Source organism: Protopterus annectens, chromosome 2.part0, assembly GCF_019279795.1.
Source record: "Protopterus annectens isolate FY-2018-M chromosome 2.part0, PAN1.0, whole genome shotgun sequence".
NCBI lineage: Eukaryota > Metazoa > Chordata > Ceratodontiformes > Protopteridae > Protopterus > Protopterus annectens.
Genome location: NC_056728.1, coordinates 456,209,467 through 456,236,121, shown reverse-complemented (window position 1 = coordinate 456,236,121; position 26,655 = coordinate 456,209,467). Strand labels below are relative to the sequence as shown.

Here is a 26,655-nt window from a genome sequence, read left to right as displayed (position 1 = left end):
AACAGTTGCGTAAAATCTTGCCATAATCATAGATACCCCTCTCCTCTATATGTTGCAGCATTCATAACATGAGAGTCTCCACCCAACGCTGACCTGAACATCCAGCCAGTATACAAAAGTGTAAAGCTACTGTAAGGTAAGTGCAACATTGCACAGGGTCTATATCACAAGATTGAAATGTCAGGTAGTCAAATACCTAAAGCTCGATCCATAAATAGTGAAGGCTGAAAACCGCAAACAGCCACTTCCGTGAATTTTTTATCAGGGAAAAAATTTGCTTGGCTGTTATGTGGAATTTGCCCTTTTCTCCAATGTAGTGATCTCGGAGTTAGTATATTTAGTTGGGGGGTGGGGGCACATTGATTTCGGTTTAAAAGTTTGCATTTTTTTATATACTGCCAAGCGAATTCTTTCCCTGTGTAGAAGTGGCAGTTCGTGGTTTTTAGGTTTCAATATTTATAGATCGAGCTTCAGGTATTAGACTACCTGAAGTTTTGATCTTGTGATATAGACCCCATTGCGCAAAGGATCCCTTACGTTAGTCATAAAGTGACGTCCAGTATATAGCAGATATCGGCACGTACCATCCTCAGAACTGAATGCCCCAGGAAGAACACCAGCCTGAGATAAACTGAGAAAACACAGATCCAGGAGACAAACAAGCAAGCATCAAGGGGAAGGTGGGAGGGACAGAATACTGCGACATATAGAAGAGAACATCATCTATGGTTATGGTAAGATTATACACAACTATTCTATGTCCTTGTATTCATATGTTGCAGTACTAATAACATGAGGGAACATCCTAGGAAGACATGGTCCTGTAAAGGAATACGAGAGGATTTTTGGAAATTGATTGTGAATCCTAGCATTTCCTGAAGAGAAACTGTGAACTGAAGGTTTTGATTAAGCAAGTCTGGGGAATGAGCCTGGAGGAGTAGGTCATCCAGGCAAGGGAAAATCTGAATACCCCCTGAGCTTTCAATGGGCAATGGCAGGAGCTAAGGATTTTGTGAAGACCTTTGGTGCCAAAGACAGACCAAAAGGCAAGGCAGAAAATTGAAAATGTGAGGAAACAATAGCAACGCACAGAAATTTCCTGAAAAGAGGATAAATGGTGATGTGAAGACAGGCATCTCTGATGTTCAGTGACACCACGAAAGCCTTTGAAAGAATGAGGGGAAGCAGAGTGTTTAAGGAAAGCATGCAAAAGGTGGGGACCTTTAGAAATGTGTTTAGATGTGACAGATCTAAAATGGGTCTCCAAGGACCATCCTTTCTGGGGACTAAGAACATTCTTAGTAGAAACTCTTTCCTGTTTGCAAAGGTGGAACCTCTTGAACGGTGCCCAAAGAGAGCACGGTGTGAATCATCTGAGGAAAGACAGTTAACTGATCTTCTGAAGTTTGTGGAATACCCCTGAAGGCAGGAAGAGTCTTCCATACCATACAGTATCCTCTCTGAGGATAATGGAAAGGACCCAGGAGTCTTAGGTGATCCGTTTCCAAGCAGGGAGGGATGTGGAAAGATGCAAGGATAGAGGGGTCTGACTGCAAATAGGTTGGTAGTCAAAGACTACCTGAATTGCTTGGAAAGGGCCGTTTCTGAGCAGCAGGAGGGCTTTCTGGCACCTCTTTTATTTTTAGGATGTCTGGATAGCTTCCTTACAAAAGTAGTTTTAGAAGGATAGTTCCTTTGAAATCTTGGAACTGGTAACACAAAATATGTTTAAGATCCTTGAGCTCCTTGCTCTTTTCCTGCAAGGACTTAAAAAGTTATGCAGCTGCAGACCAAAGCCTTGGAATCTAGTGGAGCATCCATAATTTTAGCTTTGATGTCATCTGGCAGTGGATGGAGTCTCAGCCAAGAGTATCTCTGATGAACAGAGCCAGATGCAGCCGCTCTGGCAGATGCTTCCACTGCATTTAATGGAATGACATGTCACTTGGGAACTTGAAATGGAAGTAAGCTGGGACTTGGTGTTAAGAGTCTGGAAGCTCAGAAAGGACCTTAGTGGTTTGAGAAAGGAGGGCTAAGGAATATTTAGCCATATGGGACTTGTAGTTTATGGCCCTAAAGACCAAATTGGCCAAAGTATATACTTTCTTCCCCAACCTCTCCATAGCTTTGCTCTCCTTGTCTGAGGGTAGAAGGCAGGTAGAAGGCAACAGCTTAGAGGGCTTATCTGCAGCCACTTAGACTATAGTTGCGTTTGCAGAAAGGCACTTAAAAAAAATTACAATCCTCTGGCACTTTATGGCTTCTGCCTGTCCTTTTAGGGGCAGAAAGTTGTGAATCTGGACACTTAGTAGCAGAGGAGAAAGCATCCAAGAATGATGAAAGCACTGGAGGTACTAAAGATGGAGGTGGAGAATCCACCTGTAAAAGATCATATCATCTTTTTGTAAGTCTGGCAGTAGTCCCACTTGAAAAATTCTCTCATCTTCACAATGGTTTCTCCAAAGGTAATACCTTCCCCTGGAGAGTCAGTTCCATTTGATTCCTCCTCTGGGGAAGCATATCCCAGTGAAGCAGACATCTGAGCAGAGTAGGTCAAGGACTCATCCACGAAGAATCATCCTCATCAGAGGAATCCTCAATTCTGATCCTTTTTTGGGAAGAAACTGGAGAAAGGGAAGGAGAAGGAGAAGGAAAAGAAACTCCTGTGGATTGCCCAAAGGCCATGAAGGCATTAAACAATCCTTGTGGAAAGGCTTGCCAGTCAGTGGCTTGCTCTTGAGGAGAAGAAGAATGCTTAGTTTTCTGCTTCTTCTTAAGTGTTGCACCCACAGAGTGGGAGAATGAAGGACCAGACGTCGGTCTGCATTCAACAATATTGCTAGGGACCTCCTTATGAACCAGGATTTGCATAATACCTTGAGGGCCTTCAGAGATGATGAGCCTGGGTTCTCACCCTATGTCCAAAGCAGACGTCTGCATATCCCCCGAGGATGTGGTACCAGGATGCTTTGCAGCCCCCACAGCGGTACCCACGGAAGAATCACCAGCTATATCCAAACAGGTCTCCTGGCCAACATCGGCCTTGGGAGAAATGTCTGGAACTGGAAGAGCAGCAGAAACTTTAGGCCTAGATTTCTTTGCCTTCTTCAGAACAGGCTCCCCTGAAGGACCCAATGCACTTTCCATAGCACTGAGTGCTAAATGCTTAAGACGTTGGTTCTCTAGATACAGATTAAGAGAAGTGAGATGACTACACAGGGTGTTTGGGACAAAGGCCTTACAAACAGTACAGGAGGTATGGTTGTGGTTAAGGCCTAGGCAAGAGAGAGACAGATCTTGAGAATCCTTATGTGGGATTTGACTTCCACACGGGCACTTGCCCTTCCTAGATGAGATGTAAACTCAGCAAACAGTATCGTAAGAAAAAACCCAAACAAGGCACTTAACTGAATCGGAATCCGCAACTTTGCTGACGAGCACCAACCAGAGAAGACGTTCAGACTGGCAGCAGAAAAGATCAAGGATAGGCCTAAAGTACTGCCTTTTTCAGCACTAAAACCAATCTTTAGTAGTAATCTTGATAATTTCTGTTTGGTGGAACTTCACGGATGGCTCTTTTCTCAATGTGTTTCATGACTTTCATGTCCTTCTGTTTTTTCTGTGACAGGGTGGGATGTCTGCCAAAGATCTGTATGTATGCGACCTTGCCAAAGAGTAGCTTGCAGCCTCAAGAAATAATGTCACATATGCACCTGTCACGAATTACTTAAACAACTCACGAGACCGGTTGTACAGCTACTTCCTGACTATTTCCAGAGTGGAGCAGCTGGGAAGCACTTTGAGAGTAATGCTGCTGTTGGACTATGGGCTGGTCATGGCCTACCAGAGTACACTGTGCAGACCTATTCAAGTTCAGTTGGTCTTGTTTTAAGTCTTATGTGGAGGCTACAACTTCATGCTCTCAGTCATCAAAGCTTTGCCCTGCTACCCTTGTCAACATACAAGATGTGTCCTCCGAAGTAAATACTTATTAAAGATGCTTTATTGTCCTCTAAAAGTCCTTGACAATATGCTACACATGCCAGGGCATGGTGACACTGGCACCTGCATCTCTGGTGAAACTCTCCATTGGGTTGTGTATGGTATGGGCCATATGGCTTGGAGATTACAGGTGGTGGTTGTCTGCTCTCTGAGATTCTCCTTTAGCTGCACATCTGGCAACTACACAATCACATGCAGCATTTCATTAGTGATCTCCATTTCTAAACAGCTCTCGTGAATGAGACACTTTGGCATCCTCAAAGAATGGTTGAAAGACATGAACATACAGTTTTCAAACCTTAACAATGGCCTGGACTCCTTATGTGGTGGAATGGACAGCAGGAGTCTTGGGAGCACAAGTCCTTTTTACAGCCACTGCTAATATGACTGGATCTGGTTTGGGGGTCCTTGACAAGACTGATCAATCCCTGGATGGCTGAAACATCCTGACAGACTCCATTAGCACAACAGCTACCATGTCAGTGTCATCTCATGCTTCCCAGATGGCATCATTTAGAAAGACATTCAAAGAGAGGGACCTCACCAAAATCAGAAATGAACTGACAAAGCTGCCGCAGCCTTGTCTGTGGGGATGGTATGGGGTTGGCAAGCCACTGTTCCTTTCCTCTTGCAACTAAAAGAGAAACTATCCAAACTTTTAGCCACTGGGTGGGAGGTGACCTGGTGAAGGTCATGATCTTGGGGAGTCCATATCTAGACTAGAAAAGAGCTTTGCAGGATCACTTAGGTGAAGGCTGAGACGACTCAAAGGAGAACGTGTTTTTTTTCCATAACTCTTTCTGGTAAACTGAGCTACAAAAGACTCTTACAAGATGCCTGTGGCATGGCTTGCTCTTTGTCTGCATGACTCACAAGCAACTGTAATGGTGCTGGGTTTGCTCTAGTGACTGCTCTGACACAGGCTTATTCATGGATTCATGGGTGGTGGCAAGAGATATGGCCAGCACTGGATGCATTGGCACAGGAGCTGTAAATGCCATCTAAAATAATGCCCGCTGAACAGCATGCAAGGCTGCTGGCAACACTGGCAGTGGCAATACGTACAACTCACTGGATGTTGTCTGACATGAATGGGATACCATCAGAAAGATCCATGTTGGAAGCAAACCCTGGCTAAGTGGCACTGAGAAGTAGGTCAGTGCCTAATGCAATATCAGGCGTACAGAAGCTGAATATGTTGGGGGAACTAGCATAGCATCAATGGCCTGCCAAAGGGAAAGGTTGTTTGCAATACACACGTTGACAGATGAGGCCTGCTCACCAACAGTCATGTTGGCTGCAACTGGTACTTTGTGTAGTTAATTTATTCAGCACTGCACAGGAAATGAGAAAAATGTTTGCATCACAATATTCTCCTGGTGATCCTTACCCAAGAGATGAGCAGACTGTAAGGCTAGTGCTTCTGGCCTCCTACGTGAATCTAGCCAACTCTCTGTAATTAATTTTTGGGCAGCAGGTTAAGGATAGTGCTGGGTGCTGCAGAGATTACTTCCTTCAGCAATGGTGCCATTGGCACAACTTGGGTCTTGACATTGGTCATAACTGAAGTCCTGGGTAGATGCACAGGAATGCACAGAGGAATGAGTCAACACTGAAGGATCAAGAAGGTGGGCTAAGAAGCACTTTCTGCATCACTGGCTTTATCCAGTTTACTTCTACACCAAACTATAACTTGAAGTCTCCTCACCTAAATTAACACCAATGTAGATCATGCTGAGCCAACAAGACTTGCTACTTCAGGTCAGCCAACAATTTATCTCTGCATCTCTTCACCGTTGACCAGTGGAACCCTTAACAAATTTGGCAGTCTGTAATGTGCTACTATCCGCCACCACATGGGCAGAACTTCTAAAACAATTCTGCCATGGTGCTGATCATAAATAGAAACCATGAGCTGGATGCAGAACAGGAGGGGAGGAAAAGAACCTGCAAACTCTCAAAAGGCAGGTAAAAAAAATACCAGTACAGGAACAACACCTTGGGAGCAAGTACACCAATAAAAAGGAAAACTTTTCTGATACAGTAAAACACTAACAGCCTGAAAACACTTTCAAACAACCAGAAATGTTGTGATCAGGACCTAGGCAAGGAATACAGTAAGAATGAAAGTCCTTATGAGGTATTTGCTTTCCACAAGAAATACAATTATTTACTTTTTCTGACATCGATCTGGAGCAAGAAAAAAGTTTCCCCAATGGGGTACTTCGCTTTATTGAAGACTTCGGATCTGAAACTCGAAACACGAAAATCTCAGGAGTCGGCCGACCGGCACCTGCGAACTGCTTCTGCTTTGGGCACCATGCAGCAAGAAAGACTGGAGAAAATGGCGTCAGCTGCTTATTTTATACCCCTGACGTCAGGGAAGGGTGACAGCAACTGACACAGGACCCAAGACTTTGGAATTCAGGCCGACTGAGGGCAACCTGCCAGCAGGATTACCCAAATGTAATGACTGCAACAGTGAAACACGAAGAACATCAACCCTTTGGGAGCAAGTACACCAATAAAAAGGAAAACTTTTCTGATACAGTAAAACACTAACAGCCTGAAAACACTTTCAAACTAAATCTTAGTAACAAAGCACTGGAGAAATGAGAGTCAGAAAGGATTATGGCAGTCAGAAATGGACTGAGCAGACTGAAGAAAAATGACCAGTGGTACTAATACCCGGGGCAGGTAGCTCTACTATATATTGAAGGTGGGCTACTTCCTAACAGATAACAAAAATGTAAAATTTTTTTTCCTGTAACATTTTTATTTTTTTGTACAAACGGCAGAACAAAATTATTTCTATTAAATAAAAGAAGCAGAAAGCACAAGCTACAAAAATAATGTGTGGACATTCTGAGAGAAGCTCCAAAATATCTACTGACATTTAGGAAACTTCATTTGCCTAACGTTAGGCTAAGCCCTCTAACAGGCTACACTACCAAGTTCAAATTTTAAGCAGTGCTACTACAAGCAACATGCAGGCAGCAAACAACTTCCTGTAAATAAGATGCAACGAACCCTTTGGAGTTTCCAATGGAATTGGCTGACTAGGCACACACGCTTGCACACACACACACACACACACACAGCAAAATAAATGCTCTATAACACAGTCAAAGGTGGCTCTGTGCCTTTAAAATCTCCTTTACTGTCAGCTTTGCAAAAAATAAATAAATTAAATAAAACAAATTACCTTGCCATAATAAGCTTGTTGTCCAATTTCAGCACGTACGTCAAACTGTCTCCTAATATATTATGTTTATTTGAAGTCTGGTCATGCTCCTTCCTTTTTGCTTACTCACTGGACATGAGCAGAGTATTCCACAGATCTGGCATAAAGTGGTTTTGCAGCCTGTTCTCAAGACAAGCACCTGCACCTTATGCATCCATTAAATTAGACATTTAAATCTTTACTATTGTACAACTGCAATGTCTTTCCCATGGCAGCTGCCTTTCAATGTTTTGTTCTCTCTGGCTTCTACTATATCTACATACAGAAAAGCAGACTTGCCGCACCGGGCAGCCACACAATCAGTATTCTGGAAAATTAAATGGCACAGTTGTGTGTGTAACTTAACCACAACAGTAGAGTTGAGTATGAAGAGCACCAGTGCAGTCTTATTTTTTTCTCTGGGGATTTGAAACATCCAAGACCGACTTATGGGCCAAACTCCACAGGTTTCTTTGGAATCCCCTCAGGTGAAGCTCCAAGTACAGTATAGATTTGGACATCCTCACACCACACTTTCAGCCCCTTTTTGTGGACAGAATGCTGAAGTGTGGCTTACTCCTGACTGGAGCAGTCTCCTTAATCACTGGTAAAATCCATGAAGAATTCACCCGTGGATGGCTAGACAGTTTAGGAGTATGTCTACCCAAAACTGAAAATCTCCATATGAAGGAGGATACTATAGGACAAGTAAATTGCTCAACAGACGAGGCATATCTGCACCTATTTCCCTACAGCAGTCTGGAACCACTGACAACAAATGTGTCTTTATATATCCTGCACTGCAATGGTGATTTCTAACTTCATCAAGTACTGTTGTAGTAGGTTAAACACACATCTGTATAATGCTCATCAAAGGGATCACTGATGCAGTCATAACCCTTATTTCAAGAAAAATACAAAAGCTGGAAGAGGAGTGCATAAAAAGGAGGAGGAAGATACAAGCAAGTCCTGCAGTATGTAAGTGCAAAAATCCTGTTCTGCTTTTAGACTCCATGCCTAATTTGTACTGTCTGGAGAAAGCATGGACCGAGATCCATGCTGCTATCTCACCAATGCAGTGGGTTGAAAAATTATTGAAGGCTGCATCTGATGGAGTCACTCTAGTGGAATGCAACTTGACCAGTGCTTATTGTTAAGCAGACTAATAAGCAAAGGAAAATGCAGCAGCCAACCATTTGTACAGGGTCTTTTTGGAAAACACTCTCAGAAGTACAGGCAAGCACAGAAGGGCTGTGGCTGACTAAGTTTGCGGACGACTGCAAACTGGGTGCTATAATAGTCTCCGGCTGACATGGAGATCCTCCAGAAGGGCCTAAATGAGACTGATGCATAGTGTCGAAGCCATGGTCTCAAGCTAAATGCAAAAAATGCATAGTAATCCCCTTTGGAAAAAACAGAGTACCCGCAAACTACAACATAGGAGGTAATCCCCTGAAATCTGAAGAAGAAATAAGGGATCTAGGGACCCAAGTAGATAGCCAGCTTTCCTTTGATAACCATGTTGCCAAAGTGGTTAGAAAATCCTTCTATGTGACCCATCTGATCATGAAAGGGTTCACATAAATATCTAAGGATGTAACGGTGCCCCTCTACTCTTCCCTCATCAGACCCATTATTGAGTACAATGCACCAATTGGAATGTACCTGGCCAGACATCTCCAGCAGCTGGAGAGACTACAGAGGTACCTAACTCGAGAATTACTGGTCTCAAACAGTGGCCCTGTGCAGCACGATTGAAAAAGCTAAGACTGTTCTCTGTTGCATACCACTTTCTCAGAGGCAATCTCTTTCTAACGTACAGAGCCATGTCCAACCCAGAATAGCTGAACATGCTCCATCTTAGCAAAACCAAATCTACTCGAGCTACATGCTCTAAGGATATAAACCTCAACACAACAATGAATAGAACATGCTGGAGGGATAGATTCCCTTCGCAGAGACTTCCCTTACTATGGAACAGGGTCCCGATCTACATAAGACAGAGCCCCTCACTATCACTCTTCAAGAGGAACCTTGATGAGTGGATGGGTAACAGAAAGTTCACACCGGGGATCACACCAACAGCACTACTAGATAGGAGCCAAGGGTACTAGCTGCTAGTACAAGGGTCTAGGGAACTACTAAAGGGGCGGTGAATACCGCGCAACGTGTCTGGGCTAATATATGCCTTCGGGCAGATAGCTCAGTACCAACCTATAAACAGCAAAACTACCTTCCTTCCCAGGCCTGAAGAAGATATATATATATATATATACGACAGCTGGATGGTTTAAGTATCATCTCTAGCACTACTTTCATCACAAAGGGTGGGCTTGTTCCAAAACTGACACCAAGATTACAGAAAACCATGCAATGTTCCTTGCATATGAAAGCCTGAAAGGCATTTAGCCAATTTAATTGTACTATGAGAAATGTCTTCCAAGAAATAAACCTGAATGGCACAGAAGTGCCGGTATCAGAGACAGTGTGATAGCCTCTGAAGCATTAGTTCAAAGGAAGAGATATCTGCCTCCTGGGAGGTTTTATGTGGAGGATGCTCCCTTCAGAAACTGCTTAAATGGGCTGTGGGTAGATGAGAGGGATGGCACTGGAAACAGCTGCACTCTAATGGAACTGTAGGAGAAGTCTTTGGCTGGCAGAATGTCTGTCCTTGTATTTTAAGACCCATGTCTCAACATACCATTTTGGTAGGATACTACTGCATTGTACCACACAAAGAATCTTTCCCATTTGCCCAGGGAGGATTTCCTTATATTAGGACTTCTGGCCTCTGGTAGAATGGGTACCATTTTAAGTGTCCATAAATAAAATAAGATATGTGATCCAAGTTTTTATCCTTATAAATTTAGGTACAACAGAGTTTCTGTTTGTTGAGTCAACTGTGTACCGTGCTGGGGAAGAACAGTGGACCCTGCTGAGCCGTAAGGATTAGTGTGGAGAACAAGGTTTGGCTGGACCAGAAGTAGCCTGCCTTCTGGAGACATTTGGATAATGGGTAGTGAGGACAGAAGGTATAGTGCAAGTCCTCCTTTCGCTTTATAATAAAAGCATATGTGGTCCAGACTTTGGGATTGGGGAAGCTGGAGTAGAACAGGAGCTGATTATTCTTTTCCAATGTAAAGTGGTCTGCTTACACGCTTTCCAGCTCTCAGAAACTCCGTGAAGATCCAAAGGACCAGTTCCAACTCACAGTTGTTGAGAAGGACCTACTCAGTCTGTACAACATTCTAAACTGAGGGAATGTACACATACACGGCTATCCTTTTCTATTGAATGTGTATTCGACACATGTTTTTGCTTTCTCTGACATGAGATGCCTGAGCCATGCCTGCTGCCAAGACCTGGCTCTGCACACTGCAACCACGATTACCATCTACTTTACCCACCAAAGGGATTCTTTCTTTATGGATGGAATTAGCGGGATCCACAGAGAGGTGAAGGCTATGCTGCAGTCCACTTTTCTGATACCACTGTCTCTTAGGCAAAGACGGGCTAAAGGAATCATTAAGGTGGATGCTGACGCGCAACTTAAAGCTCTTAATATTTCCCTGGAGAGGCCTTGGTCAAGTAAGGAGGAAGGAGTTTAGCATCAGACTACTTTCCTTTGGTAGGAAGAACATCTCCTCTCCTGTCTAGCAGAGCCCAGAAAAAAAAAAAACTCACTCTCTTTTTTTTTTTTCCAGGTTGGACATGGAAATATTGAGAATTAACTTAAGTGAAGGTGGACATCATCAGGGTGATTGCCTTCAGTATTTCTACCTCTGATTGTGCATTGAGGAGGCAGTCATCTAGGTAAGGCTAAAACAAGACTATATCCCTTTGTTCACAAATCACCAAACACTAAGGCCAGGGATATGATAAAGAATCTAGGGACAGTGGAAAGCCTGAAGTGATTTTCCTCCACTCTGAACCTGAGGAAGCATCTGTACACTTGATGGATTGGGATGTATACAGTCATCCTTCAGATCCAGAGTGGTCAGCAGGGTGTCCTTCAACAGTAAGGGAAGCAAGTTCTTCAGCGTTAGCATTTAATTTTTTCATATCCAAGAAATTGTTCACTTTGGACAAGTTGAGGATCAGATTTAAAAGCAGTTCTTCTTGGGTACTAGAAATAAATGACAATAGAAGCCCTTCCTCCTCATGGTTCACTGGACATACACTGATGCCCAACAGTCTAACAACTGCTCTTTTGCTTTTGGTGCTAAACTTGTTTGATCTTGGGGAACTAGGGATATCATCATAAAGGGGCACTGATACAATTTTAGCTTGTACCCGGAGATACTCCAGTCCTTGCTCATTGGTCAGAAGTAAGATGAAACCAAGCTTTAATATAAAAAGATAGCCTGCCACCCAAATTGATAGGAAGGCAGACAAGGACGAAGGGAGTAGTCAGTATTGCCTGAGGAGGGTCCTGGGCAAAAGGGGATCTCCTCCTCCTCCTTCCCACATGTGCAGCTTCCTGTGACATGCTTCTTTTCTAAGGTCATGTTCTACTTTGTTCCACTACTTTTTGTTTTGTTTGTTTTCCCTTCAGAAGGGCATCATCTTGTCTGGAAAATTCCTGATGTACTTAGGAAACAGAAGATGAAACATCTAATTAACGGATTACAAACCACCAGTGAAGTTGAGATGGACAAGACAGCTTTACCTATAGGCATGTTTGGTAACTGCCCTTAACATCCTCAAGCAGGTGACTAAACCTCATCTGTACATACCTCCTCATCACTGTCCTTGAAGTTGCTGCCTTATCATGGGTACAGTATTTGACTGTATATTACCAGTTTTAAAGGCTGTCTGGTTAAATTTGGTTTGTTTTTCTTTGAGATTCTCATCCTGGACATCCAAGATCATGTCCTCTGTCTGTTTAAAGACTCCAACAGAGTATTTTATCAAATATATTTGGCAAATTATAGCCTGAACCATTAAGGTGGCTTACGTGAACACTTTCCAAACCTTCCTGTCATTGGGAATTGGACTTACACCAAGCTCTAGCTGGGATCTCTCAGCTGCTTCTAAAGGCACCCACCCACTAATGGGTCCAATACATGGTTTTATACATGTATTTCAAGTCCTTCTCTACCTTGGTACCTATGCAGCTTTCTTGCAGCAAGCAGCTGAGAGTCAGGGTTTAAGCATGCCAACATGAAAGAATTGTCAAAGCCACAAGGCTAAGTGGGACATATAAAGGCTTGGTTTTCTCCATACACACCAGCTCTAAGTACATTTTTTGAGGAAGAAATATTTTTCATCACCAGTTTTTGATGTCATTCCAAGGGGATCCAGTTCCTGTCTTCCTGGGAATCCAAGGTCAACAAACCTCACTGCTTTGCCATAGATGGTTTGCACCTGGCACCTCTAAACTTTCAGCTGCTGGCAAAAACTCTTGCCTCCCCCATAGTGCCTTTTTTAGGCAAGGCCTTGAAAACAACATTACCAAACTGAAATTAACCAGTCAGAACAAAATAAGGGTCATGCTGCTAAATGCTAGAAGCTTAAACCGAAAACTGCACTCCCTGGATGCTCTTCTATCACTAGAAGATATAGATGTACGTGCAGTTACATAAACTTGGTTTAATGCCTCAGAGAGTACCCTGGCCCTGCAAGGCTACAATGCCTTCCATACCTAGAGACCACAAAATGAATGTGTGAAAACAAAGGAGGTGGCGTTTCAAGCTGAAGTAGAGATAAATTCACCTCTCGTCTAGTTAGACTGGACACCTCCATGGAGTTACTCCAGGTCCAGGTTATGGTGAGTAAGAGCCCAGTTCAAGTCCTAGCCAGTTATAGACCCCCTCCATGGGTCACAACACCCACGAACCCTACTTAACCAAACTGAAGACAATCTAAATTTTACCGAACACAAAAGTTATGGGGGATTTCAGTTATTCCACCATCAACTGGGAAACCTACTCTAGCCGAAAACTCACTAGCACAAAAGGTCCTCGACTTTGTGAATTCAAATGCCCTGGAGTAAATTGTCCATACCCCAACAAGAGGTATATTCTAGATCTGGTCCTCATCAACATGGCAAACAGGTGCACTGCTGCAACAGTTGGACCCTCATTACTTAAACTGACCACAAATAAGTCACCTTTGAAATGTCACCAAAACCAGAACTCACAAACAGTGAAATTAGACTAAAAAACTTCAAGGGAAACTACACTCTCTTAGGTGAAGGTATAAATGCATTCCAAGCTCCATTCCAAGATGAAAGTGGTAACTATGCCAAAGCTTACAATAAAGCCCTGTACAGTCACTTGCATAAGTGTATAAACTCGGCTGTACCAGAAGGAACCAGGCCACAGCCCCAAGTAAAATCAAGCTGCCATGGTGGACTTCGAGAATCACCAAACTCTACAATAAATGCAAAAAATTGCTGTCCAAGAAAACAAAGACAAGAACCCAACAATGGAAGAGCACCCTCCTCAGCCTTAACAGGCAAGACAACTTGTCAAATCCTCCAAGAGCTCCTTTGAGAGAAACCTAGCAAGTACTGCCAAGGACAACCATAAGGCCTTTTACAGCTATGTACATAACCTAAAGGGTAGGACCCAAGAATGTGCAGAACTGTATCACACATACAATGACCCACAGAAATTGCGGACCTGCTAGTGGATAGGTTTGGCGAAAATTTAATTCCCTTATCCCTCCTAACTTACAACAATCCCTTCCCCAACCCCCCGCCCACCTTATATATTTGAAGAGCAGGTCCTCAAAAGCCCTGTCCAAGGCAAGGAACACTGCCTCTATGGGACAAGATGACATCCCAGGCTGTCTTCTAAACAGGCTAAAACACAAACTAGCATCAAAGTACCCTTTTCAATCACAGCCTAATCAGAGGCTTTGTTCCTGTGAAATGGAGAACAGTAACAGTTACCCCCCCCCCCCACAAAGTTGGCCTAGCAACAGACTTGGGGAATTACAGACCCATAAGCTTAACCAGCTTCATCTGTAAGCCCATAGTACGTATCACTATGGACCTCATAAATAAAGACATAGGTGGCCTCCAAACCCTGGATCCTACCCAATTTGACTTCGTGAAGGGCAGGTCCTGCCTGTTAAATATGGTGTCTTTCTTTGAAAGTGTGACCAAGGCCACTGAGGAGGGCAGATCTGTACACACACCATACCTCGACTTGGCAAAGGCTTTAGACACAATCCCACATTCAGGCATTACTGATAAAATTAGCAAACTCAATGTAAACCCCTTCATTGTTAAGATGGGTTGCCAACTGGCTCACAAACCGGGCACATGCTATCAAAGTGAGTGACTCCACATCAACCAGCAGACTTGTTACCAGCAGACTGCCACAGGGGTCAGTGCTGAGCTCAGGTGAAAACTAAAGGGTTGTGACTGACCACGTTTGCAGACGACTGCAAACTAGATGCAATTATTCAATCCCCAGATGATGTCAGTATAGTCCATGATGGTCTCACACAAACCAACGACTTTTGTATTAGTCATGGTCTCAAACTGAATGCAAAGAAATGCAACATTATTCCCTTTGGCACAATGTCCCTTCACATTATCAAACAAATAACCATACCCTAAGCACCCATGAAGTGGTAAGGGATTTGGGACCTTAACTTCGACCACCAAGTGTCGACTGTTGTAGTGATTTGTAAAGGCATCGTCTCGACAGCAAAATAAGTTATAACCCCTCATACTCAGCACTTATTCCAGGCCATAACAGAGTATAATGCCCTACTCGGTATGTTCTATACTAAGCATCTACAGTAATTAAGAGAGACCTCAGAGGTTTCTAACAAACATGATGAAGGGCCTCCAGCATGTGCGTTACTCGGAAAGACTAAAATCCCCATCACTATACTCCGTAGCATATAGACTTCTTAGGGGAGACTTATGCCTGGGCCTACAGAGCAACCCAAGACCCAAATATAATGAACTTGCTACACATCCATAAATCAAATGAGTCTACAGCTACCCATTCAAGGGCTTAAAAATGGCCTGTAACTTAAACAGGACATGCTGGAGGGACAGATTTATCTCCCAGTAACTGACACATCTTTGGAACAGGCTACCAAATCACGTAAAACAGAGCAACTCTATGACAATGTTCAAGAAGAACCAAGATGAGTGGATGGGACTCCATTATTTCTTATGAGAGAAAGCACACACAACCTTCCTGCTCGTGGGCAGTCATCACTAAATGCAATCTTGGGTATTGACTTGCACCTCTACGGTATTACACTGGGTTGTAACAGGCTTAAAATAAACACCAGGTCAGTAGCCCAGTAATCTCCTATGATCCTATTTAAAATGCTTCCGCATTAAATTTAATGTACCCCCAAAAGAAACATCAATTACTGGGCAGCCTAGGATAGTTTCTTGGTCACTGACATTACATCCCATGGGAAGGAGAAATGCGATAGATGTACATTAAGATCTGTCCCTTGAGGTCTAATTTTAATAAGCCAAAAGGATTCTTTCCTTCTACTGAGAGATGGAGGAACACCGGACATGGAGGGTTGGGCTGGTTTAAGGTTAGCTCTCTTGCAAGGCCATTAAATATTCCTTTCAGATATGGACACTTGATTTCCAATGTGGGCCTCTATCTAAGGCTGAAAAAATATTAGTCGGAGTCTGCCAAACATAATAAAAAATACCCTCTAAAGTATCACAAGTAATGCAGAAAGAAGTCTCACTACTTTCTTCCAGTTCTAAGGAAGTAGGAGTATCTTCTCCTTCCAATTCTGGTAGAGCTGACACCACCCTAGGACTGTAGGAGTCCTTTGCTCTCACTTGCAAATGGGTGTCAAGCATGGATGTTAATTAGATTTCCAGTGAAGGCCTCAGACAAAACTGCAGTGGTCAAGGATAAGAACCAACTGATTCCAAAGGGGTTAAGACAGGATTCCTTTCAGTATTTCCAATGGACTGGGGGAAAACATTAGGGTTATCCTCCCGACAGCTGGTTATTCTAGGCTTCAGCTTTGCATACTGTGTTCATAGTCTGCAATGGTCAGTTTTTGGGTGTGTGCCATTTTCATTTGCAAGATGTCTGAACTGGATTGTTTACCCTACACATATCCAGCCTGCACTACATCTTCTAAATTTGTCTGGACCAGTTAAGCCTTTACTATTTTGGCTCTGATAACTTTCTGAAATGTATGCAGTGTTCATAGACAGTGAAAGACCATCTTCTCCCAAAAAAAAGCACTATGAAATGAAGTCCATGAAAGTCAGACCTTGGAAATTTAGCCAGTTCCAGACCACAATTTGTATCAAGTATCCACATACACAGTCTAAATTTAATCAAACCAAGAAAATAAATCTAAAATTGTGTATTTTTCATTTGCTGCCCTGGGAATCATTTGGACGAGAGCTGAAGAACACAAACTGAACTGAATGCTTCTCAAAGCAATTAAGAAGGTGTTTTGCGAGTTTCCTTTACATTGAATGTTGGCTTGAAATCAGTCAGGATAAAACTATGCCTTCTATGACATTTGGGAAAAGCTCTGGGGGGGTCAAGTCAGAAAGTACAGTTGTGTACACTTACCATAAATGTAGATGTTTGAGTGTATTCACAATTGCAGTCATTACATTCGGGTTATCTGCTTTGCAGTAGCCCTTAGTCGGCCTGATTAACAAAGTCTTGGGCCCTGAGTCGGTTACTGTCCCTTCTTTTTTGACGTCAGGGGTATAAAACTTGCAGTTGATGCCATTACATCAGTTTTTCTTGCCCCAGATGTCAGGTGCCCCCCTAATGGGAAGCAATTAAATATAAAAGTACAAAGATATACCTCCAACAAAAAAGCAAATACACCAAAAAGGCTTTTAAGCATAGCACAGGAAAGTAGAGGTATAGTCAAAAGAAGTTACGGGGTTGGAGGGAGGGTAACCAGGACTGCAACAGTGAATACACTCGAACATCTACATTTACATTTATTTCACTGTTGCAGTCATTACATTTGGGTAGATTCCCAAAGCTAAGGTTGTGAGGAGGAATTTAAATAGAATTAGGACCAGCTATAAGGCCCTGCAAGACTGCAGTGGCAAAACAAGCCCTGGATTTAGAGAAACATGGCAAATGGTAATGCTTGGCGAAAGTATGTACAGAACTCCAGGTAGCAACTTCTAAGATGTCCCTAGTAGGGAACTCCCCTGAGAAAGGCTGTAGAGGTGGATGCAGCCCTGGTTGAATGGGGTCTGATGCCCTGTGGGATATGTGTTTCCATGGTGCTTACAGCAGAAATGAATGTAGTGGTCTATCCATTTTGAAATGGTTCGTTTTGAAATAGCTTTCCCCTCTGTCCCTGCAGCAAATGCCACCAGTAGCTGTTCAGATTTCCTTTGAGGTTTAGTCCTGTCCAAGTAGAATCTAAGCCGTCTCTGCACATCTAAAGAGTGCAGTATCCATTCCCCTCTGTTCTGTGGGTTAGGAAAAAAAAGTAGGCAAATGAATGGACTGATTAAGAGCCAGACTGGATTCAACCTTGGGCATGAAGGAGGGATTGGTTCTGAGGGACATGCTGTCCGCATGAAAGATGATGAAAGGTTCCACTGCCATAAGGGCCTGTAATTCAGATACCCTTCTTGCAGAAGTGATTGCCAAAAGGAAAGCTGTTTTCCAGGAAAGAAATTTTAAATCTGTAGCAGCAGCTGGGTAGAACGGAGGAAAAGTGAGTTTCTCCAAGACAAAGTTAAGATCCCAGGCTGGAGTTGGAGCTCTCCTGGGTGGCTTTAGATTTTTGGCCCCTCTGAGGAACTGCTAGAGCAGTGGGTGAGAGAAGAGGGGATGCTCTGTGCTATAATTAGCTGAAATGGCTGAGGCATGAATTTTGATGGAGGAAAAAGACAAGCTCTTATGAAGTATCTCAGTTAAGTATTGTATAATCTGAGGTGAACTGGGCACTGCTGTGCTCATTCCTTGAGACTGGTTCGAAGCACAGAATCTTTTCCATTTTGCAGCATAAGATTTTCTAGTACTAGGCCTCCTTGCCTCTAAAATGATATCCATCACTGACTTACTGAGGGATGGTAAAGGAGAGATTAGGTAATTAAGCCAGGCTGCTAGGTTCAGGGTTTGCAGCGGAGGGTGCAGAATCATGTTCTCCTGCTGAGACAACAGGGAAGGAGTCTGAGGAAGGTGCCATTGAGCCAAGCATGACACACTGCACAAGAGTGGGTACCAGTGTTGGCAAGGCCAGTCTGGTATAATTAAAATCATCCTTGGCTTGTCCTGTTTGATCTTTAGTAGTACTTTGGCAGCTGAAGGATACAGCATCCACTTTCCAAGCTTGCTTGTGGGGAATCCTTGTGCAAAATTTGTCCAGTTGATGGTTCTGGGGGGAGGCAAACAGGTCTATATATCTGGACTCCCCCATTTGCTTGTCAACATGTTGAAAATCCTTGGTTCCAGTTTCCATTCGTGTGGGTCCATGAGGTTTCTGCTTAGTCTGTCTGCCAGTGTATTTAGTTTTCCTGGCAGGAATTGAGCTTGCAGATTCACTTGGTAGCTCAAGGCTGTGTTCCACAATGCCATGGCTTTAGTTTTCCTGGCAGGAATTGAGCTTGCAGATTCACTTGGTAGCTCAAGGCTGTGTTCCACAATGCCATGGCTAGTCTGCAGAGGGGGTAAGAATGTGTAACCTCCTGCTTGTTTATGTACCACATGACAGTGGTGTTATCTGTCTATACCATTAGTTGTCCTGGAAGAATGTGGTCCTTGAAGGCTGTCAGGGCATTCTGTATAGCTAACATTTCCTTTTGATTTATGTGCAGGTGCATATGATTTGGGTTCCATTTGCCCTGAATGCACTTCCCTGCCAGGTGAGCCCCCCATGCATAGTCTGATGCATCTGTTGTTAAGATTTGTTTGCTAGGGGGTAATGTGAATGGTAGTCCCCTGTTTTGGTGGCAGGCCTCTGCCCACCAAAGGAACTCTAGGCGTAGGCAAGGTATGATAGGAATCCTTGCTTCCAGATCCTGTGAATGTTGATACCATTGTAGTTTCATCATATGCAGCCTTACATATGGAATGAGAAGAATGCATGAGGCCATGAACCCCAAGGCTTGCAGTATTTGCCTTGCAGATAGCGTTTTTTTTTTTGTGGCCACTTGAAGTAAGTTGTCAAATGTATCCGTTTCTCTGGCGTGAGGAAAGCCATCTGGGAAGTTGTATTCAAGCTTGCTCCCAGGAACATAATTTTTGACAGAGTACCAAGTGGGATTTCTTTTCATTTACGGAGAACCCAAGACAAGTCAGTACCCTTTGAACAAAGGCCAGATTGAAGAGAATGTCCTTGCTTCTGCCTGAATTAGACAATCGTCCAGGTATGGGTATATCTGAATATTTCTTTGTCTGCAAAATGCAATGACTGGAGCTAGGCATTTTGTGAATACCCTGGGCGCAGTAGATAAGCCAAAGGTCAGTGCAGAGAACTGATCGTGCATGTAGCCTGCTTTGAAGCGAAGGTATCTTCTGCAAGACTCCCTGATAGGGATGTGCAGGTATGCTTCTTTTAAGTCCAGTGTTTCCAACCATAGCACAGGAAGCAGCTGGTGAAGAGTCAGCATTTTGAATTTTGGAATCACCAGAAAGGTGTTTAGAATGGAAAGGTCCAGGATAGGATGCCATGTATTGCCTTTTCTGGGTACCAGGAAAAGTCTCGAATAGAAACCATGTCCCTTTTCCTCTTCTGGTACCAACTGAATAGCCCCCATGTTTAAGAGAGAGAGTACCTGATTTTGGGCCTCTGCCCACTGATTTGGAGGTAGATCTGGCCACCCGCTTGGTGTTGGTAATGTGTGGAAATAAAATCTGTATTCTTGGGACACTATATTTAGAACCCATTTGTCCTGGGTAATGAGTTCCCAGTTTTTGGATTGCAGACCAATCTTTCCACCTAAAGGAGCATTCAGTTGGAAAGTGCTTGGAAGTCTTAAAAGCAAGTCATTGAGATGGTTTTCCATAGGGTGGAGTCTTGCTGCTCCCAGGTTCGGGTGTGGAAACCCCCCACTGCCTAGTCTTGTGTGTCCCTCGGGACTGAAACCTGGGGTTTCTGCTATGTCTGGGTTTGGCTTGAGAAGACCTGGAAGGGGCTGGAAAGGACCACTTTTTAGAGGGCCAGTACCTACTAAATCTAGGAGGCTGAACTTGTAGGAAATCTTTAACAGTTTGCATAGATTTAGCTTTATCTTCCATCTTTTTAAGAACTTCCTTAGCCTTGTTGCCAAACAGGCAGTCCTGATTTAAGGGAGCATCCAACAATTTAGCTTTAACATGATCTGGCAAAGCTTGCTCCTTAAGCCAAGCATGCCTTCTGAGCACAGACCCAGTAACAGCAGCCCTGCAAGAGACCTCTAATGAATCAAATCCACATTGCAAAGTATGTTTTCCAACCTGTTCAACAGAATGCATTAAATCCTGTAATTCTTTATTTTCAGCACAGTCAGGCATTAACATAATTTTCTGTTTAAGGAATCCAATAACATGTTGTTGATATTTTAACATATGAAACTGGCAATTTAAAGCCCTAATGGCCAAGGTTGCAGAAGTGTAAACTTTCTTACCCAATCTACCCAGCGCCCTGGAGTCTCTATCAAAGGGGGTAGGATTTTTAGCAGTAGAAGCCTTAATGCACTTGGGTCCCTGTGAAATAGTCTCTGGATCCGCAATAGGATTTTTAAAAAGGAACTTGTGAGAATAAGGAACCCTGTAATATCTGTCAGGTTTTCTGGGAGCAGGAGGCAAAGAATCAGGAGCCAAACTAGATTCTGAAAAGGCATCATCAACAATGTCTAGTACAGGAGGGATAGCTAAAGGCCTATGCTGAGACAGGAGTAAGAAATCTCTAAGCCTCTTTTTAGAATCAGAAAAATCCTGGCTTTCTCATTGGAAATGCTCCCTTGGAGTATGTAAGATTTCTCTGGAGGGGAAGCAGAGGAATAGAGTCCTCTGCATCAGAATCCTCATAAGGGCAAATCCAGATCATCAGAAGAATCAGATCAGAATCCTGTTCAGAAGATTCTTAAACAACTTCAGCCCAAGGTCTCTTAGAAGGGGGAGGCTGGCTTCCCCTGATTAGAGTTATAAGATCTTCAGCCATTCTTATCATTTGTTTTTTAGGCATATAGGCCTGAGCATGCGGCCTGGGTGTCGGTTTCTTAGGCATGGTTCGATATTTTGACCTACATGAAGAACGAGGCGTCCATTTAATATGCAAGTCCATAGGCCTGAATACACCCTCAGAAGCTGGTGCCTACACAGCGGCTCCGGACCCATCCAAGGTAGAGACATCTGCAGGTTCCACAACTGAAGCATCTCGCGACATAACGGACTCCAAATGGGTCTCAGTAGAGGCCTGCGAATCTGAAGTAGCGGGTATCAGGGGCTGCGAAAGTGCCTCAATGAGTACCGGCGAACTGGTGACTAGCTTAAGAGAAGCATCATCAGCAGCTTTGGACCTCGGCGGCCTGTCTCTGTCTTTATTTTTGCGTTTCTTCGGAATCCCGGTAGTCGGAAGGCTAACAGATGACATTTCTGGATAATTAAACAGAGAACCAAAATATTTAGAAGCGAAAATATACCGATGACAGATTTGTTTAAAGTCTGGTAAGGCAAGCTCCTCTAGACGTAACTGTTCCTTTGTGAGAGCTTAAAAAGAATGTAGCTCTTATAAAGGCCTTGCATGCCCTAAGAAAAGCTGAACTTTGACAACTACTTCCTTTATAAAAGGCAGAAACAGCTTCTTACTTTAAAGTGTATATTGCAGCAAAGCCCTTGATCAAATGTTATACAAGTATGCCACATCATTATTATAACAGCAGCAAGGAGAGTCAGACCTGCATAAAAAGAAAATCTCATTTACTTCTGCATTTTAGTCTGGTAGATGGCTTCTCTGCAGAAGTTAAGAATCTAGATCTCCCTGGGAGGGTAAGCAGGGTCCTTGGCCATTACCAGAAGAAGAGATGCTATGCAGTCAAATCGTAGGAAATGCAGGTTCAGGTAAAGCTGGCCATACAGGTGAGATGGAAGGCCCTTGTTGGTCATGACACTGAAAAATTTCTCCAGAAGGTAAGCTCTTGTCACGAGAAACAAAACTTTTCAAAGCCAAGGGGGGTGCACTATGAGAGGGTAAAGACTGGCTAGCAATGGTGTTCCAACATATCTGTCGATGGGCTTTTTCTTTTTAATGTTTTGATTTCATTTATCCCAGACTTGAGTACTACTTGCATTAGCAATTCCCAAGGGTTGAAATGGATGGACTAGATAACAGAATTTCTCTTCTGCCCTCACACCATATTTTTTTTAGTATTTACTTTCAAAGAATGCAAATCCAGAAGATTCAAATAGAATACACAACTGACTGCATTGCTAACCATAAGACTTCATGTGTATCTCTACCAGCCAGCATGCAAAACGTGCTGAGCTGCATACTGCAGAGACAATGAGCACAGCCCATTTGTATGCTTTTTGTGAGAGGTCACAACATGTATGGCTCATCTGTTCCTGTAATGCTGTTTCACTTCAGAGAGAGAGAGAGAGAGAGAGAGAATCCAACAAGTAATCCCAGAGAAGCCGGTTCACACAGAGTGAAGACAAGTTCTATTTGGGGTATGAGGAGGAAAGGATAGAAGGACATGGATAGGTGTAATTTGCTCATTTAGAAGTGAAAGGCTTATTCGCACAAGGATGAAAGATAAAGGAAGTCTAATAAGCTAAAGGGAGCAAGCACACCAGGTTTTATAGGCATCTTGTTCAAGAGAAAATTACCACCATTTCCTACCATATATGCATGCATACAGACACACACACGTACTACATATTTTATACACACATATATATATATACACACACACACACACACACACACACACACACACACACACAAACGTGTGGGTGTGTGTGTGCATATATGTATAAAAATTGAAAACTATAAAGAATATTTGTATAAAATCTTACCATAACAGTAGCTGCCTTTCTCTTCACTGTTGCAGTATTCATAACAGTAAGGATCCCCTGCCAAGGGCGGCCTAATGTCCAGCCAGTATACCAAAGCCTTTAGGTTGTTTTAAGGTATGCCGTATGTGACACACATGCTCCTCGCTTAGTGTAAGGCATAAAGGTGATGTCCGGACGCGACATCCTCAGAACTGAGAGCCCCAGTAGAACGCCAGTCTACGGAAAAGAGAAGTAATCATTACATCCAGAAGAGAAATGGACCGGGGGCAGAGAGAGGGAGTGAATACTGCAACAGTGAAGAGAAGGACATTTACTGTTATGCTAAGATTTTACACAACTGTACTATGTCCTTCCATATCACTGCTGCAGTACTGATAACAATAGGGAGAATGCCAAAGCTTGGGAGGAGGAAGGACCGGAAGAGCCATCTAGGAAGAATGGCCGTAGCAAAACTAGCTCTTAGATTCCATCCAACTTGTAGTGCTTGGTAAATGTATGCACAGATGTCAAGGTTGCTGCCTCAAGAATAGAGGTAGTATCCAAGCCCTTGACAAACGCACCAGAAGAAGCCACAGCCCTATTACAATGAGCCTTATCAGGAAAAGGAAGGCTCTTATCATGAAAAGTATAACAAAAGGAAATAGATTTTGAGATCCAAGAAGAAACAGTTTGCTTGGATACAGTTAAGCCTAGGGACCTAACATGAAAAGAAACAAACAGCTGATCAAATTTCTTAACAGTCTTAGTCTTATCCTAATAAAATCCGAGTTGTCTATGCACATCCAATGTGTGCAGCACCCTCTACCTTGCAAATTGTGGAAAGGCGGAAAAAAGTGGGCAAATGAATAGACTGATTAAGAGAACTCATTAACCACCTTGGGCATAAAAAAAGGATTAGTAAGCAAAGACACCCTGTCCTTATGAAACACCATAAAAGGTGGACAAGCCATATGGGCTTGAAGCTCAGGCACCCATGTGGCAGAACTAAGAGCTAACAAAAGTAGTCTTCCAACAGCAAAGCTGCAAGGAAGCTGAAAAAGCAGGCCAAGTCAATTTTTCCAAAACAAAATTAAGATCCCAGGGTGGAAGAACATGCATAATGTGTTTACTTGTCTAACTATATCAATTAAGACTGTACTTGTGTACAAGACTCAGTATTATTGCAATTTTGCACAATTTATCGTTAGAGAACTGTAACCCAATATTCATTGCAGATCACTAGTACTAAATCAATCTGTGCTAATAAAGTTCCCCCTATGCTAGGATACTGTATTTCTTATCCTAAGGCAACACAGGTTTGTTGGCTGCAAGCATTCATTAATGACATGTTAGGTAATGTGCAAAACTAATGTAAATACCCTGCTGGAAAATGAATGTTCTCCAACAGGTTATTAATGTACAGATATTGCCAAGTAAAAAACAAATCCTCAGCTTCACAGCAGCATATTAAGCTAATGTGAAGCACTGACATTTTTTTATTGGGCCACTATTTTTTTTTAAAGGGCCACTATTTATTTGTTTATACTAATTAAATACAAAAGAAAAAAGGAAAGCGTGTGTGTGTGTGTGTGTGTGTGTGTGTGTGTGTGTATGTGTGTGTGTATTATATGTGTGTCTGCGTTCATGTGTGTAAGAAACATAGAATTGGGGGGGGGGGGGTTAAACAGACTGAGTTCATACCAGTCAGCTTCTTTGAACACAGGTTAAAGCCAATGATATACTATGAAAAATACAAAGTAGGGTCAATATTTAATTACAACAGCCTGCATTTTGTGAATAATAAGTATGATACCATAATATCTGACTTCATTAACAGGCAATAATCTTCACTGATATACTAGAAATCATTTCAGATGACCAGACCAAAATTAGGAGCACATGAGAAGCATGGGGGTTGTAAATGTCTTACACTGCATGTTTTCCCCATTCATTTGATCACAATAAAACATTTGAAGTGTAATCCTTCAAAAAGCAGCAACTGCTGAGTGTGTTTCTGCATGTGTACATTAAATATTTTCACATATTACATTTTGGATATAAAACACTTCTTCCAACTATTACATAGTTTGAGACATTAGATGGAAAAATTATTTTACATCAGAAATATAAAACTAATGTATACAATAATAAAACAAATACAGAGAAATTTAACAAACAGCTCATTATCAAAGTGCAATAATGCCCTCCAGGGTGAGTGTTATTACAGAAATAACAGACCTTCCAGCAGTAGTAAGACCCAGTAAGGCCTGACTACATCCCTGGGCGGTTCATTACTTCCTTAATAACACCTACTCTATCAGATATTATTGACTGCTTATGGTCTGATAACAATTGCTCTATCAGATGATACTGACTGCTTATGGTGCTACACCACATTGCCAGCATATGGTATTAACTGTGCTGTAACCATTACTGCTCACTTAATCACTGAACCACAGCAGTCTAAACACATGAAACTGACTATCATGAGTAATGAGCAAGTGCTAGTTTAAGAAAACAAAAGAAGCAAATTCTTTATTCAAGGGAAAGTCTCAGACCTCCAGAAACTGAATAAAACAAACTTTGCAACTTGGAGAAAAGACAATTCTCCATTTCACTGATTCTGACTGGAAAGGTCCATTTTAATTTTGTTTCACTAGGCATGACAACTTCCTTTCAAGGGGGACTCAGGAGTAATGCGCCTGGCTGAATGATTTCCCCATCATCAAACAGGCAAACTCCATTTGAGGGAATCAAATGTAGGACTAAAAGATGAAGTGCCTAACCCTAATCCACTCTGCCAGTCTAACAGTCCTTACCCTAACATGTCTTCTATGTCTGCAACATTTCCAGAATTCATACAGCTTTATAAAATGCTCCCATGTATCAAACTGAAAAAAAAATGGGCAGCTATAAAGATGTCCGTCTTGTTCACTGTAAATACCATAATCACCTTTCGCTCCTAATACCACTAACAGAAAGAAATGTCTGTCCTACTGTCAAGTGCAGCAAATACCTGTTCCATGACATCAGGGAATCACAGTTTGAGACATCTGAAGTGTCCTCTCCTCCAAACCATCCATTGGACTTCACTGCAAAGACCATGCCTTCTCAATCCCTGGTCCCAAACTGTGTTAATTTCTTCCTTCTTTTCTGAAGAATCATTCCTCTTATCCCATTTTCTGATCAGAAATAAAATCACATGGAGCTTTGTCCCAGTTAACAAATGCAAAATAAAAAAATAAATAAATCCATTGCACCCCAGAACACATCTCTCTGCTGCATAAGAACAAGTATTACATGATCAGAGTATATTCTGCCAGTCACCCTACTAGCTGTGCTTGTGTCTCTACTAACAGTACACTACTGCTTAGCCTGAGCTTTTACTTGAAAGACCATGACTGCAGCCAGATGAGGTGGACAGCAAAAATGTTTTGGATTCCAGGAATGCAGACGTTAATAATTCCAGACCACAATTACATTTCCAATGCACTTTCTTAC

At 42.7% G+C, this 26,655-nt stretch overlaps 1 protein-coding gene across 8 annotated transcripts in view; it reads right to left on the bottom strand.

The window, feature by feature from the left end:
- Positions 1-26,655, bottom strand: part of TLE4 (TLE family member 4, transcriptional corepressor) — a 617,928-nt gene that overhangs the window by 169,587 nt on the left and 421,686 nt on the right. The gene's annotated exons all lie outside the window — the stretch shown is intronic.